The 17,083-nt window shown below is 53.6% G+C and overlaps 1 protein-coding gene across 3 annotated transcripts in view; it reads right to left on the bottom strand.

Annotated features, from left to right (window-relative positions):
- The window catches only part of LRFN5 (leucine rich repeat and fibronectin type III domain containing 5), an 84,256-nt gene extending 83,357 nt beyond the window's left edge, over positions 1-899 (bottom strand). For all 3 annotated transcript variants that reach the window (XM_063147695.1, XM_063147696.1, XM_063147694.1), the window contains exon 1: positions 792-899. The gene's annotated coding sequence lies outside the window, so the exon portion shown is untranslated. The remainder of the gene's footprint in view (positions 1-791) is intronic.
- Between the last annotated feature and the right edge of the window lie 16,184 nt (positions 900-17,083).

The following is a 17,083-nucleotide window of genomic DNA, read 5'->3' as shown; positions in this document are numbered from 1 at the left end:
CTCGGAGCGCCGGGGTCCCCCCCCCCCCCCGGGCGCGGCATGAGGATCTTCCCGTCCAGCCCGGCAGAGACCCGCCTCTCCCTCCCGGCTGCGGAGAAAAGCCCGCGCAGGCCGGGGAGGCGCAGCCGTTCTCTCGCCCGGACGCCGACGCCCCACGGAGCCCTACCCCGGGCGAGCTGGGGCTGAAGCCCTCGCCCTGCGTGGGGGCCCCGCCGTGCAGCGCGCCACCCGCTCCCCGGCCCCGCCGGCCCCTCCAAAAACGGCCCTGGAGCTCCCCCAGCCTGCCGGAGCCGCAGCAGCAGGCAGCGACCGCGCTCCGGAGGCGCGGGGGGCGGGGGACCTCGACGCCCCCTGAGTCGGGGTGTGTGTGTGTCGTAGAGCAGCAGTAGCGGCGGCGGCTCCCTTCACCTCCCTCTCGGCGCCCCGATCGCAGGAGCACGCTCGGCTCCTGCGCCCCGGATTCCGCCCCCCCTCGCCCCGCAGGAAAAGCGCGCGTGGGGGGGGGGGCGCAGCGGCCACACCTGGCCATGCACAGCGTGACCCCTCCTTCCATCCATCTCGCCCGCCTCCCCCTCCCTGCCCGACGGCACCGGAGGGGGCGGGGGCGGGAGGAAGCAGTCCACGCCCGGGCTCCCCCCCCCAAGAGTGACACCCCCATTCCGGAAAAGCCGCTCTCCCGACCCCCCCTTCCAATCCGCCGACCGACCATTTACTCGCTCGGAGCCCCCCCCCCCCGGCAGCTGCGCGGGGGCTGCAATGCAGAGAGCCGAGACGAAGCCGGCGGCGCTTACCTGCCGCCTCCCGGGGAATCCGACCGACCGACCGACCGACCGGGGCGCCCCTTGTCCTGCCGCGGCCGCCCTCCTCGCCGTCGTCGTCGTCGTCGCCGCCGCCGCCGTTGCGAGCCCGGTGCCCCGCTCAGCAGCCGCAGCATCCTAAAGGGCAGCAGCGGCGGCCAGCGCGGCGCGGCTCGGGGCCGGAGCGCCCGGCTCGGGGGGCGCGCTCGAGCCGCGCCGCTCGCCCCATGGGAAGCGCGGGGGCGGCGGCCGGAGGCGAGTCCGGCCGGCTCCGGGGGGGGGGCGATGACCTTGCCCGGCACCGGGCAGCCTAAGCCGTCGTCGGGGGCTCCAGCGCTCCCTCGCCCGGCCGCATTAAATCCCGCCGCCGCCGCCGCCGCGCGCGGCTGCCTCCTCCGCCGCCTCCTCCTCCTCCTCCTCTTCGGTGTGCGCGGCTGTCGCGCTCTCCCTCGCCGCCGTCCTCGGCTCCTCGGCGGAGCTCGAGCGCCTCCAACCGCCGCCGCCGCCCTCGCCCTCGCCCTTCACATCCCCGGCAGAGCGGGCGCGGTGGAGCCGGAGCCGCGGCCGAGCGCTTCAGTGCAGGCAGAGGGAGAAGCCGCCGCCGCCGCCGCGACGCAGCCCAGCCCCGGCGCTCCCCGCCCGTCCCCGGGCTCCTCCGACGGCCCTCCGCCAAGCCTGGCAGCCCGCCGCGGCCAGCCCCATCCCCGGCGCCGGCGCCACTGCTGCGGGAGGGAGGCGAGGAGCAGGAGGAGGCGGCTGCCGCCCGGCCGAGAGCCGCTTGCCTCGCTGCCGCATGAAGCTTCTTCGCGGCGGCGGCGGCGCGGCGGCGGCGTCTCCTCCGCAGTCAGAAGCGCGCCCGAGTGGCGGAGCCTGGAAGCGCCCGGCGCCGCCCGCCGGGGAAGGGCGGGGGAGCGGAGGGAGGGGCAGGCGAGCGAGCGAGCGACGGCCCACCCGGCCGCACGCTCGCTCGCGCAGGCCCGTTCCCCGGCTGGGTTCAGCTCACGGCGCCCGCCGGCGAGACGCGCTGCCACGCGGCGGTGGCGGCGCTGCCCTGGCGGGATGCGCCGAGGGGGCGCCCCCGGCCGGTGCTGCTGGGGCGGGAGGGGAGGCCGAGGAGGCCGCCCGGCACCCCTCCTCCTCCGGCTGGCGCGCGGCTTCTGCTGCTTCGCCCCACGAGCAGACCGACGGGAGGGGCCGCGGGCGAAGCCTTCCTCCTGCTGCGGGCGCTGCTGTCGAGCTGCGAGAAGGGGGCGGCGGCGGCGGCGCTCCTCCAGAAGCGGGGACGCTCGAGGGCGCTGGACGCCGTCCGGGCGCTTCGGGGCGGAGGAGGGACGTTCGGCCGGACGCCCCGTCGGAAGCGGATGGGCTCGGGGCGGGAGCCCGCGCGCCCTGCTGCCGCAGCCGGGGACGGAGAGGGCCGAGCGGAGCGCTGCTGGAGCGCCGCGACGGGGGTGAGCGTCGTCGAGGACGCGGCTCCTTCTCCCTTGCGAGCGGCGGGGGAAGCTGCAGGCTGGAGCCGAGGCTGGAAGGCAGGAGCGGAGCGGCCCCTGCTGCTGCTGCTGCTGCTTGTTTCGCCGCCGCCCGTCCCGGCCAAGGCAGCGTTTCTCCTCTGGACGCCTGAAGCGGCTCCCTTGGGAAGCGGGGGCAGCGCAGCAGGCGCCTCTTCCCCGGGCAGCCGCGGGAGACGAACCTCGAAAGGAGCTTGGGGTGTGCGGAGCTCCCGTCGCTCTGGGCGGGCCGGGACTGAGCCGGAGCCATGGACCGGTCCAAGTAAGTTGGACGGCACAGCCTGTGGGAGGGAGGGAGGGCATTAGGGGCACCCAACCTCAGCCGGGGCTCCCAGGGACCTGCTGCTCTTCCCTGTCGTATAGCGGGGGTACTTCCACACACTGGCCTGCCTTGCAGGGTTCTTGCGGGGAATGCGAAGACCTGTCTACTGAGGAAGTTCTTCGAAAGTGCTGAGAAGCTGTCGGCAAGCCCGAGGTCATCACAAAGAACATGGGTGGGAGGATGCTATTGCACTGGTGTCCTGCTTGTGGGATCCTGCTATCCAGGCGTGTCTGGAGCTGTGTTTCATGAAAGCAGGGCTGGGTCCTTCCCCACGCTGGCTGGCGGGAGGGTGGCCAGAGAAACGGTGGCTTCCCCTTGTTTCCGCTGCTGATGTGGAGGCCTGTGTGTAGGTAAGGAGGCCCCCTTGTGGAGGCTCATTGCACCACTCCCTCCCTCCCTCTCGCTGGCAATGTGACTCTCGCCATGTGCAGAGGTGCCCAGAACATCAGCAGATCTGTGTGGTGAAGTGGTGCGACCAAACTGCGCTGAGGCCAACACCCCAAGCAAAGTGTTGGCAAAGTCAGCATCTCCTTCATGGGCTGGGGAGGTTTTGCAAACTTTGTCCAGGATCCTGACTTGAGCTCAACTCCAGTATTTGGATTCCAGAGCAGCAGCTCCGAGGGAGGCCCGGGAGGTGCATTCAGCTGCCAGCGTTTGGGGGAAGCACCTTCCGGCTATTGGGCGGTATAGAAATGAAACGAAATGAAATAAATAAACACGCTGGGCAGCGAGGGCATCAACGTTGCCACGCGGAGTTCGCATCACAGCCAAGCCAGGCAAGTGCTGTGAGAGCACTGGCCAGCCACAGCAGGCAGGAAGATTGTCTCCTCGTCTTTCTGCAAAGGCCTCCGTGGAAGAGGCAGGCTGGCCTGGCTGGAGCAGTCCTTGTGCCTGGGCTGCTGTGGGGGACTGTGCCCTAGCAGCCCCCTTTGCCCCTCCTCAAATGGCTGGAAGTGGACGCTCTGGGCTTTGGGGTCTGAACTTCGTAGTCACTCAGAAGCCAGAAGATGCCTCGTGGCTTCAGAGTGGCCTCCAAAGGCTGGGATGAGAGCCAGCCCTTCCCCTGGCTTCATGGGTGGGGCCAGGGGCCTACCACACCCTAGGACTAACTTTGCAAGCAGGACACGTTTCTCCGAAGCTCCAAGTCCCCTTGATGGTACTTGGCCCGTTTGATGTTCGGCGTTTTAATCTTTGTAAACTGCCCAGAGAGCTTCAGCTATGGGGCAGGATGTAAACATAAATGATAATAACAATATACAATCCATGTTGGCCTTCCCTTCTTGACCCACCAGTGATGCTCCAATCTGAAGGCCAAGATGGGGATGGCAGCAGCACCCTCCCTCCGGGTGGAGCAGGGAGCAGAGCCGCGATAGGAGACCAGGGGTGGAAAGGGAGCAGAGCTGGCCTCAGCCTTCTTACTCTGCCCAGCCCGGAGGTTCGTGAGCAGCCTGAGGGCGGTGGCTGGAGAGCCCTCTATCTTGCCCTCTGGGCGGACAGACACAAGGCAGGGAGGACACCAGAATTGTCAACCGAGATGCCTTTTTATTTCTACATAAGAAGAGCCCTGAAGCTAGATCAGACCATGGGTCCAGCCGCTCCAGCATTCTGTTTACACAGTCACCAGCCAGGTACTCAATGGAAACCCACAAGCAGGACAGAGGGCAACAGCATCCTCACACCCATCTTCCCCAGCAACTGGGGGTACATTGGAATTCTGCCTCTGTTACTACAGGTAGCACATAAGCATCAGGGCTAGTAGCCCTTGGTAGCCTTCTACGATGAAATGCAACAATTTTTGGAGAGAGTCCACTAATTTGGAGTAGAAATGATAGTCCTGCTAGTAGCCATTCAATTGCTTTTGGTTAGTAGAAGTTTAGCCTGCTTCTTTAGACTCAGAAACATAGAACAGCAGAGTTGGAAGGGGCCTACAAGGCCATAGAGTCCAACTCCCTGCTCTCTCATCTCACACTATTGCCCCGCTCGTGCTCTTTGCTCCTCTAATGCCATGTTTCTCACCTGCCCAAGGGTCTCTACTTCCCTTGCTCAGCTTCGTCCATTTTCTTCCGCTGCCCCTTACGCCTGGAACGCTCTTCCAGAACATTTGAGAACTACAAGTTCAATCGCAGCTTTTAAAGCTCAGCTAAAAACTTTTCTTTTTTCTAAAGCTTTTAAAACTTGATTTTGATCTGACTTTTATACTGTTAGTTTTACTCTACCCTGTGCCTGTTTGGTGTATTCTCTTCCCCTTATTGTTTTATTATGATTTTATTAGAATGTAAGCCTATGCGGCAGGGTTTTGCTATTTTATTGTTTTACTCTGTACAGCACCATGTACATTGATGGTGCTATATTAATAATAATAATAATAATAATAATAATAATAATAATAATAATAGTGCAGGAATCCACCCTAAAGCATACCTGACGGATGGTTGTCCAGCTGCCTCTTGAATGCCTCTAGTGTAGGATAGCCCACAACCTCCTTATGTAACTGGTTCCATTGTCGTATTGCTCTAACAGTCAGGACGTTTTTCATGATGTCCAGACGGAATCTGGCTTCCTGTAACTTGAGCCCGTTATTCCGTGTCCTGCACTCTGGGAGGATCGAGAAGAGATCCTGGCCCTCCTCTGTGTGACAACCTTTCAAGTCTTTGAAGATTGCTATCATGTCTCCCCTCAATCTTCTCTTCTCCAGGGCCAGATCTACACTAAGCCGGATGTAACACTTTGAAAACGTTTTGAAGACTGTATAGGGAGTGTGTCCTGGGCCTCAACAGTTGTCACTACTGTTTTAAACAGTAGTGTAGATCCTGCCCAGGCTAAACATGCCCAGTTCTTTCCGTCTCTCTTCATAGGGCTTTCTTTCCAGACCCCTGATCATCCTGGTTTTATTCCCCCACCCCCTGTTTTTGGCACTTGTGAGGAGGAGAGGGGGTTCAAGGGGAACAAAAATGACCCTCCAGAGCTCCTGAAGTTGCTCACCCCTGGACTACACTGACTGGCAGTCGCTCTCCAGGTCCAAGGCAGAGGAAGCCTGAAGAGGCCACCTGGGTTTGAACCCAGGGACTTACATGCCACACTGGTTCTCGCCCCACTCACCTACAGCCCTTCCCCTAAAAATAAAGCAAGATGCCAGGCCTCATGGATCAGAATACTGCCAACCCTGACTGGCTCTCCAGGGTTTCAGGCAGGAGCCTTTCCCGCCCTACCTGGAGATGCCATTGGGGGGACTGACCCTGGGGTGGGGGTGGGGCTGTGTACCCACGCAGCAGGGGCTCTAGGTGCGGCCTCTTGCCTGAAGGCTGGTTTCTTACACACGGTGAGACAGACCCACCGTTCAGAGAAGGCGTGGCCCCTGCGCCTCTCAGTGTAGAAGTCGGCCCCTGGAGCCGTTCCTTCTTTCATCTTACACGACCCCACCCCAAGTCTCCTGTTTCTCTCTCCCAAGTTCTGCAAAGCTGGGTCGTGGCCACCCCGCCCAGCCCCCAGACACACGCACCCCCCCTGCCTGCCTAGTGAGGGGCTCCCCGCGGGGGGCTCAGACACTCAGATCTCCCACCGCCCCACTGCTAAGCTGGCTTGGTTTAAGTTCCTCCGTCGGAAAGCTGGGGGAGCTGTTGCATTAATCGAGCGCTTTGCCTGGGCGCAGAGGCGGCGGCTGCCTCCGCCTTCCCGGGGCTCCTGCGAGTGCACCGGTGGTTTTTTCTCCGCTTAGAGAGCACTTCCTGTTTACCCTGGATGGGGGGGGGGGATGCTAATCCGGGGGCCCTCTGTTGCAGCCCCCCCTCACACTCTCTGGTGGGGGGGGGGGGTTCGGATCCTTCCTGTTCCTCCTTGTGTGGAGGGCTTGGGGGAGGAAGGGCACCCTTTCTGCAGACCCGTTGCCTGCCTCCCCCTTTGCCTCTCTGAGCCTTTTGCCAAGTTTTGGGGAGACGTAGACCCCGTCCGGGGCAATTTGGCGTGCCCTCGCGTCACTAGAGAGGAATCCTGGATCTGTGTGACTCGGCCGTCCTCAAGCAGATTAACAGCAGAAGCTGAAAATCCAGGCTGACCCCAGCAAGATCATGAGTGTCGATAGGCGCCTCGCCCCCCCCACCCCCTCATCCCCCGCCGACCCCGAAGAGAGAGGCCTGCAGCAAGCGAGCCAGCGGCTTTGCGCCCGCGGCCTAAGCTGACGGGCAGCGCCCTTCTGCCCTCCCAGACTGGTCCGCTGCCACAGGATGTTACCCATAGTTCCATCCCGCCCTATTTCTGCATTCAACTCCTTTAAAAGAAAAAAGAACCCTTTCCAATTTTTCTCTCAAATACTTCTGCAATTGCTCTTCTTGAGGTGTTTTAGATGCCCAGCGCTCTGCCACCTCCGTCGGGGTGGAACCAAGACTGTTGGATTGCTACATTCCGACCCACAGATTAGTCCCAGAGGTGCAAATCAGGCCGTTAACTACACAGAGGTTCACAAAAGCTGGGCTCCTCAAGCGCCACCCCAGCCGCTCACCCCGGCCAACCTGCTTCAGGCATCGCATCCACCGTGCTATTGGCCATGACCTTTGGAAGAAATGGTTCGATCCTGCTGGTGGCTACTAGTCAGTATCAGAGGGGGCCGTTGCTCCCGTGTTTTGCTTGTGGGTCCCTGGTCGACAGCCAGTCGGCCACTGTGTGAGCAGAGTGCTGGACTAGATGGACCTTTGGCCTGATCCAGCATCAGGGCTCTGCTGATGTTCTCTAGCGAGAACCCTCGAGGCGAATGTCAGCCTGGTCCAATCTCTGCCTTTGCGTCTGTGCACACGTGGTTCTCCTCCCCCCACCTCCTCTGTGGGACACCGGCCTGCCCACCCGTCTGCGCACCCGCCTGTCTTCCCATGACATTAACACTGCATTGAAATTATTTTAAAAATAGAGATCTCTCTTAGTAGATTAAATTGTGATGTTCTAGGAGTAACAGCCGTTAATTAGGGAAAACGGAGATATTCAGCAATTAATGGGAATGGTGGCACATCTTTTGAGTTAATTTCATGTAAATGACTCACATAATTATCTGTATTTTGAATAATTAAGGAGGAGTTAGTGTAACTATTTAACCTTTTGCCATCTAATGCTGAAAGGGAGTCATTGAAACGGCAACTCACATTTGCCACTCGGGAGGCCTGGAGGGAGACTGGACCAACAGCTCCTCAGCCCCTCTAGCCCCCGCTCCCACCCCTGGGGGCAGTTCACACCAGTCCCCCAACCTCTTGGCATCCTAGCCCTTTGCCTACTACCTACTACGCTTTACTCCCCACCCAGGGGCTGTGTTCTCACCAGGCGTGCCTGTGATGTTGGTGGGACTGAGAGAAAGGCTTCCCCTGAAGATCTTAAAACACAGGCAGCCTTGTAAGGGATCATACGATCTTTCAGATAAGCTGGACCCGAACGATATGGGGCTTTATAGGTCATAACCAGCACTTTGAATTGTGTCCGGAAACAGACCAGAAGCCGGTGGGGCTGTTTTAACAGGAAACATATATGCTCCCTGTAACCAGCCCCGGTCAACACTCTGGCTGCAGCTCTTTGAACCGGATGGAGTTTCCGAACACTCTTGAAAGGCAGCCCCACGTAGAGCGCGTTACAGTAATCCAATCGGGATGTAACTAAGGCATGTGTCACCGTGGCCAGGTCTGACATCTCTAGGAGCGGGCACATTTGGTGCTCTAGCTTTAACTGTGCAAATACACTCCTGGCCACCGCTGAAACCTGGGCATCCAGGCTCAGGGCTGAATCCAGAAGTACACCCAAGCTGTGGACCTGCACCTTCAGGGGGAGTGTGACCCCATCCAACACATTGCTCTCATCCAGTCCATTACTGTTGACAGACACTGGTTTGGCACAGAGACCGCTTCCTTGGAATTGGGTGGAAAGGAGTAGCAGAATTGGGTGTCATCAGTGTACTGGTGGCACCGCACCCCAAAACTCCGGACAACCTCTCCCAACGGTTTCATGTATATGTTAAATAGCATGGGGGACAAAACCGAACCCTGAGGGGCACCACAGGCCAACCGCCAAGGAGTCAAACAGGAGTCCCCCAGCACCACCTTCTGGGTCTGCCCCTTCAGGAGGGAATGGAGCCACTGTAAAACAGGGCCTCCAAGTCCCATCACAGCGAGGCAGCCCAGAAGGATACCATGCCATGGTCAAAAGTATCAAAGGCCACATTATTTGTGACCATATCCCAGCATGTATAGAAAAGATCTTTGATACGTGATGTTTGGGTGGGGGCCTAGCTGGGTGCCGGAGACCCTGGTCTGGGTGCAAAAGGTTCCAGGGTCAGAAGGAAAATGATGATTGAAACCAAACCACCCACCCCCCATCTGCCCAAGGTGCTGCCAGCCAAAGCAGATAATGCTAGCCTGGAGGAGGGTTTCCAAAGGAGGCGGTTTCCACACAGTTCTTGTGATCGAAGAAGTACTACAGGTCACCATGGCCCAGGGGGGCACAATCTGGATCTAGACCAGAGGCACAGTGAGTCAGGGGCGGGGTGGGGGGTGACTCCATGGCCCTGATCCAGAAAGAACCCTCCCCCTCCTGCTGAGGCAGCTGCAGTCTCTGTGGGAGGAGAGCTTGGCACCAAGGGAAGCTCCCGGTGCTGGTCAAAGAGCCTTTGCAGGGAGCCTGCTCTGGATCAAAGCCAGGAGTGGGCAAAGGGTTACATCCCCCACCCTGGTCCCATCCAGTTGGAGGCCCTTGTGACGCCTCTTGACGCACACAATCACATACCAGACCTTGACTATTATATAATGAATCCAGTCTGGCCCAAAATCTAAAGCAGCTTCCTATACAATGATCCTAAGTGTTTGTGGCCTTATGAACATCTATTATTATTATTTATTTATTTATTTATTGTACTTGGTACTGTACAAAATAAACAAATAAAACAGCGATATCCTGCCTAGAGGCTTACAACCTAAAATCACATTAAAACGTATGAAGGGGGGGGAAGGGGTTCACAAAGCAGAAAAAAGAGAATAATCATAGTAATAAGAACAGTAGATCAAGCTAAAATACCAAAAGCTATTGAAAACAAATGAGTTTTCAAACGCGTTTTAACATCTACAATGGAACTCGTGGTACGTAGTTGCTCTGGAAGAGCATTCCAAGCAACCGGGGCAGCCAGAGAGAACGGGCGAAGCCGGGCAAGAGAGATAGAGACTTTGGGCGGGAGAGTAATTACTATATCAGTTTTTATGATATGAACACTATTGTTTTAAGCGACCTTCGCAAGGCTCCTGCTCTGAAAGGCAGCCTAGAAATATAAATATGGTTTCTCACTCTCTTTCCAGTGGAGTTTAATGGCCTTGTTGTTTCCCTGGACACACATCACAGCCATGTTTGCTGTCATTGTGTGTGTTTGCGTGCTCCATGGTGTAACTGGCAGACTGGGCACCTCCTGGAGGTGAGTTTGCCTTGTTGTCCGTGGCTGGATCTGCATGGGCCGTCCATCAGTGACCCTTTCCCTCCTTTGCACCAAGAGGGCCTTGGGATCCTAGGAGCAGAACCACAGAGCTTCCCCAGGTTCCCAAGGCATAGGGTGACCATATGAAAAGGAGGACTGGGCTCCTGTATCTTAAACAGTTGCCTAGAAAAGGGAATTTCAGCAGGGGTCATTTGTATAGATGGAGAACCTGGTGAAATTCCCTCTTCATCACACCAGTTAAAGGTGCAGGAGCTATACTAGAGTGACCAGATATAAAAGAGGGCAGGGCACCTGCAGCTTTAACTGTTGTCATGAAGAGGAAATTTCACCAGGTTCCCCATATATACAAATGACACCTGCTGAAATGTCCTTTTCAATACAACTGTTAAAGATACAGGAGCCCTGTCCTCCTTTTCATATGGTGACCCTACCAAGGCAGGCAGTGGCCAAAGTCCGGAGCAGCACCAGCTGATGTCACAATGGCAGGGGGGGGGGCCCTGGGCAGAACGTTGGCTAGCAGACTCACAAGGGAGCAACGGGGCTCCAAAGGACTGGCATGCGACCCACACGTCAAGATGGCGGCCAGCGAATGGATAACATAAGTAAAGCCTTGGTTCCTCTCAATCTAACGGTCTTTAAAAAATCATAGGAACATAGAACAGTAGATTTGGAAGGGGCCTCGATGGCCATTGAGTCCTACCCCCTGTTTAGTGCAGGAATCCACCCTAAAGCATCCCTGACAGATTGCTGTCCAGCTGCCTCTTGAAGGCCTCTAGTGTGGGAGAGCCCACAACCTCCCTATGTCATTGGTTCCATGGTCGTACTGCTCTAACAGTCAGGAATTTTTCCTGATGTCCCTATGGAATCTGGCTTCCTGTAACTTGAGCCCATTGTTCTTGGTCCTACATTCTGGGATGATCGAGAAGAGATCCTGGCCCTCCTCTGTGTGACAACCTTTCAAGTATTTGAAGGGTGCTATCCTGTCTCCCCTCAATCTTCTCTTCTCCAGGCTAAACATGCCCAGTTCCTTCATAGGGCTGATCATCCTGGTTGCCCTCCTCTGAACACGCTCCAGCTTGTCTGCATCCTTCTTGTATTATGGTGCCCAGAACTGGATGCAATATTCAAGATGAGGCCTAACCAGTGCAGAATAGAGGGGAACCAGAACCTCACTCGATTTGGAAGCTATACTTCTATTAATGCAGCCCAAAATAGCATTTGATTTTTTTGCAGCCACATTATTATTATTATTATTATTATTATTATTATTATTATTATTATTTATTTATTTATATAGCACCATCAGTGTACATGGTGCTGTACAGAGTAAAACAGTAAATAGCAAGACCCTGCCGCATAATCACATTGTTGGCTCATATTCAGCTTGTGATCTACAACAATTCAAGGTCCTTCTCGCTTGTAGTATTGCTGAGCCAAATATCCCTCATCTTGTAACTGTGCCTTTGGTTTCTTTTTCCTAGGTGTAGAACTTGGTATTTATCCCTATTAAATTTCATTCTGTTGTTTTCAGCCCAGCACTCCAGCCTATCAAGATCACTTTGAAGTTTGCTTCTGTTTTCCAGGGTATTAGCTATCCCACCCAACTTTGTGTCATCTGCAAATTTGATACATGTTCCCTGCACCTTCTCATCCAAATCATTAATAAAAATGTTGAAGAGCACTTGGCCCAGGACTGAGTCAATACCAAAGGTTCATGTTTACCTAAGTGGAAGGCGTGGTGGGCGAAGCCAGACTGAGCACGCATTGTGGGCTTCCAAACTGGCCTTTTATAACTCCTACAATGCCGGTGACCTCATCCTTGGTTTCGGACCTGGTTGTACCACCATCCCCATTTCTCTCAATGTAGCCCGGTCTGCCACTGACACCAGTAACACCCAGGCGGAGGTCTCCCTGCGATGCCAAGCTGCGTGCTGCTTCCAGCGCTTGACTGACCTGTCCATGACAGCCTTCCTTCATTTCCAAGAATATATCCCATCACTCACAGTCCTCTCTTGACATACACACAGGACTCATCACACCACAAAAGACAGTGAGTTCTTACCAGTCCTATGTCCTGCAATGCCTGTTCCGTTCTTCTCTCAGGCAGGGAGGAAGATGGTCCCTGCATCTGTGCAACCCAGCATTTGGGCTGGGCCAGCACCAGGCATCAGCTGCCCTGCAAAGTTCTCGGGCCCAGCTGCTGTAGCAAGGCCTGCGTTAAAGGTCTGACCGAGAGTGCTGCCTTCTGCCAAGATACGTTTGGACCAAGAGGTCGCAGCAGCAACTCCTCCTGCATCCCTGCCGTTCTCCTCCTTCCCTGTCACCTCAGTCTGCTCTTTCCCCCGTTGCATTGTGCCTATTTCTGCCTATTCACCAACCTCCCAAAAGTCTTTTTTAACCTGACTTTATGCCTCTTCCACACCCAGCGAAGGTCCCCAGAGCCATCTTCGTCCAAGCCACTGGCTGAGCCCTTTTCTTAAAGGACGTTGCAGACCTCAGCCAAGTTGGCATCAGTCTCTGTGCAACAACTGACATTAAGCGGAACCATCCTAAATTACACTGCCCACCACCACGCACACACCCATTGCAAAAAAGCCCAGGTGGAAGAAAGGAGAACATCTGCACTTTGCACATGCCCCACTGTCCAAGCTCAGCAACGTTGCTGCTGCAGGGAGGCAGCAAACTAAGTCGGAACCTCCTGAAGGCAGTCTGGAGAGCGGGGACGGCTGTCGCCCCTGCCGCAAAGCTCCCGGCTGCCCATGGAATGCCACCGGGCTCCCTCCTTCTCGGGCCCTAGCAGTCCTGACAGGCAAAGGTTGCCTCTCTTCAGTTCTTCTCACCCTCCTGAGGGAGAAGCCTTCTTTAGAGCAAAGAGTCGCCCTTCTCAAGCCCAGCCAGAGACGGCCCCGTGAGTAACCTTCCCTTGGCTGAGTCATTCAGCAAGCCGGATCGGGATACATGTGGTGCCTGATTACAACTCCCCTGTTCTCTCTTTGCCCGCTCGCATTTGCCAGGTGTTTTGGTCGCTCTTGTTGTTATTATTATTATTATTATTATTATTATTATTATTATTATTATTATTTATGTATTTATTTATTTATATAGCACCATCAATGTACATGGTGCTGTACAGAGTAAAACAGTAAATAGCAAGACCCTGCTGCATAGGCTTACATTCTAATAAAATCATAATAAAACAATAAGGAGGGGAAGAGAATGCACCAAACAGGCACAGGGTAGGGTAAAACTAGCAGTATAAAGTCAGAACAAAATCAAGTTTTAAAAGCTATAGGGAAAAGAAAAGTTTTTAGCTGAGCTTTAAAAGCTGCGACTGAACTTGTAGTTCTCAAATGTTCTGGAAGAGCGTTCTATCGGGGTAATTGCTTACCCAAAATATAGCAGAGTGCGAAATAGCAGCAGCGTAGAGCCTGGAAATGGTTTCAGCTTGAATTTAGGAACAAAAAGAAGCACTCACGGTCTTTGGTCAGTAAGAAGCTTTACTGACACTAAATAAATTACTTACAGAATAAATGGTCATATATACAGTCCTTTCACCAACAGTACAGCAACAACGTAGCAGTATAACATCAGCAGTCTGATAATGTCAGCAGTAAGTTCCAGCAGTAAGTTCCAGCAGTAAGAAGCCATACAACATGGACTTCTTAAATACACTTTTCTCCTTGGCCCAATTAACCAATAGTCTCTTCATCTTGTACATCTCGTACCGCACGTAGGCCAGGGAAGAATCTGCTTCATACTGGACTTCTCCTGGCAGAGACAATCTGGCCAAGGACATCTTTTTAACTCTTTAGAGTCCTTTTCCTTCTGTGGGTAAAAACCTAACCACAACACCCTTTCATTTTTAACTACAGAAAAAATACAATTTACATTTCATTACATTTCACCTGTAAGAAATCAACTTTACATGTTTACAACAATCCCAACATTGTGTACATTTCTCTGTGTGTTACATTTCCCAGAGACTTATTTATATGTAAGCTTTTCTTTTCTTCTTCTTCCAAGCACTGTTGAAAAACTTGGTGCTTTGGGGCGTTGAACTACTTTGCAATCTTCCAACTTGCAAACTTTCAGCAATTTTAAAACTTTCTGCTTCTGGCTTTTTAGGTAATTTCCTTTGGAAACTTTTCTACCTCTACACCAAGGTAACACCTAACTTTCCCCAGAGACTTCAGTTTCAACCCTTCCTGCAGCTTTGGGCTGAGTTTTCTTGAATGTGGTCTTGGGAACTCCCTGCCACCAGTAGACGAACCACTAGCTCCACAATCATGTACTCTTTTGCTTGCCCCTTTGCATACAGACACGTGTGTTTGAAAACACCCCCTTTCAGTTTTCGCTGCCTGAAAACACTTTTCTTGCTCTTGTTCAGACAATTTCAACACACCACTGTAACTCTCAGGTTCAGACTTCACACAACAAACACTGAATTCATCTGAATACTTTAAAGGTGGAATTCCTTTGTTTTTTCTTTGTGAACGACGAGGTACACTGGCAATTTCTTCCTCCCTTTCATTTCCCTCCTCCCTTCCACTTTTGGGAGTGGAAACACTCTTCTCAGAGATGTGAGGGCTCTGAGAAGTTAACCCCTGAGTTACTGTTTTCTCCTGGTTGTTCACGGTTTCTAACAGAACTTGGGAACCTTGAATCCTGTCCCAACCTGCCTCCTGAAAAGTAGCAGACCTAGAAACAACCACCTTCCCATGACTTAGGGAAAAAACGCCAAGATTTGGATTGCATGCCAGAATAACCCACAAAACGTAATTTCACAGACTTGGTTTCACCTTTAGATCTTTTGGACTTTGGGATATGCACGTATGCCCAAGACCCCCATGTTCTCAAGTGAGACAAATCTGGCTTTGAACCAAAAAGTAAACAGTAAGGCGAACTGCCTGTAACCCTGCTCCAGGTTCTATTACACAAATAGTTTGCGGTTAAAAATGCTTCTCCCCACAAATCTTGCTCAGCGTTTGCATCAGCCATGAGAGAATCTTTCTTCATTTGAAGTACTCCAATTCTTCTCTCAATTGACCCATTTTGAAAAGGAGTTTGGGGATCTATTAACCTGTGTGTGATTCCTGTTTTCCTAAACCACTCACAGAACCTTCCAGAAACAAACTCACCCCCACGGTCCGACTGCACAGAAATAATGGGCTTGTTAAAGAACTTTTCCGCCCAAGTTTTCCAATCCCTAAAAGTTTCAAAAGCTTCTGATTTTCGCTTCAGTAAATAACACCAACTAAAGCGTGTGTAATCATCCAGAATTACAAGCACGTAACTGGATCCCCCTTGTGTAGGCGTGAATGGCCCTACCAAGTCAATAAACACCAGTTCAAAAGGCTTTTGTGACACCCTGTCACTTTTCCTGCAGATGTTCTGCACCCGGGATTTGGTCTGATGACAGATTGAACAATCCAAGAAATTTTTACAGTTTCGCAAGCTTAACCCTGTACACACTTGAGGCATGTGACTTAACACTTTAAAACTTGCATGACCTAAACGCCTGTGCAACTCATGAACACAATTTTTATGGTCTGGTACGTTACCAGTTTGTGCCACCCTTTCTTTACCTGCACCCATGTAGAACAGTCCATTTTTAACATGTCCCAGTGCCACATTTTGTCCATCCTTAATCACTTGGCACTCATCCTTCTGAAACGTAACAACGTATCCTTCAGACGTTAGAGCACTAACAGAAAGGAGACAAAAATCTAAATCTGGAACATACAGAACCTGTTCACACTCCTTTTGCAGACATGGAACGTAGCAACAGCCAATTCCTTCCACCCTCGACGTTCGTCCATCTGCAAGCGTGATTGACTTCACCTTGCTTGGTTCCAACTTCCGAAACGCCTCTGGATTATTAGAAATTGTTCTGGACGACGCAGAATCAATCAGCCAAACCTCTTGGGCCTCGTTACACCTCACTGTGGCTGAAACAAATGCATTCGAGCATTCCTTCTCCTCTCCAGCCTGTGTAACTCCCTTCTTCCTCTTTTTACAGAAGCGTTTGATATGACCCGGCTGTTTGCAAAAATAACACTTTCTTACTGCAACTGCGGCTCTCTCCACACTGTTGCCTTGGAAACACTTATCTTTCTGCATTCTTTCTTCGCTGCCAAGGGCTGACTGCTTAACCCTTTCCTGGCAGTTTTCCTCCTTCCTGGAAAGACGCCGTTTCTCTTCTTGGAGCAAACGACCCGTCAAATAATGAAGAGTGAGTTCATCAGTCTTCATACTTTCCAGACTGGTTGTCAGAACGTCCCAGCTTTGAGGCAACGACCCCAAAATCAGGTAGCACTTATGCTCTTCCGTAAAAACGATTCCGACCTCCTGCAACTGGACAAATAGAGATCTCACCTGTTGGAGATGATTTGCCAAACTTCCAGCCTCCTCCAACTTTAACCGATACAGCTCTCTGGTGAGGCTCAGCCGTGTGCTTGCCGACGCACGCACATAAATCTGTCTCAGCGCATTCCAGCTGTCTCTTGCCGTCTCATCTCTGGTGATATGGACAATTTGCGAGTCCTCCATACTCAAGACAATGTTTGCTTTGGCCCTTTCATTCTGCTCTTCCCACACTTGTGCTTCTTGAGCAGTCTGACCAACCGGCCTCGGGACACTCACGACGTTCCAACATCTGTCCCGCTTCAAAAACATTTCCATCTTGAATGACCACGTTAAGTAATTTCTCTCATTCAGCCGTTCCACCGGAATACTGGATGCCATCTGAACCTGGGCCATCCTCACCGGCTGGGCTGGAGCGCGACTCACACTGGATACAGACCCGTCTGAGCTCGACTCCGTCTTTCCCTCCAGCGTTCCTTTGCTCTCAAGCTTTCCAGCAACCAAAAATTATGCCTTCCAGACTTTCTCTGGGCGCATAACCTATCGGGGTAATTGCTTACCCAAAATATAGCAGAGTGCGAAATAGCAGCAGCGTAGAGCCTGGAAATGGTTTCAGCTTGAATTTAGGAACAAAAAGAAGCACTCA

This window comes from Elgaria multicarinata, chromosome 2 (genome assembly GCF_023053635.1).
Source record: "Elgaria multicarinata webbii isolate HBS135686 ecotype San Diego chromosome 2, rElgMul1.1.pri, whole genome shotgun sequence".
Taxonomy (NCBI): domain Eukaryota; kingdom Metazoa; phylum Chordata; class Lepidosauria; order Squamata; family Anguidae; genus Elgaria; species Elgaria multicarinata.
Note: the sequence above shows the minus strand (reverse complement) of the source record. Positions and strands in the feature narration are given on the sequence as shown.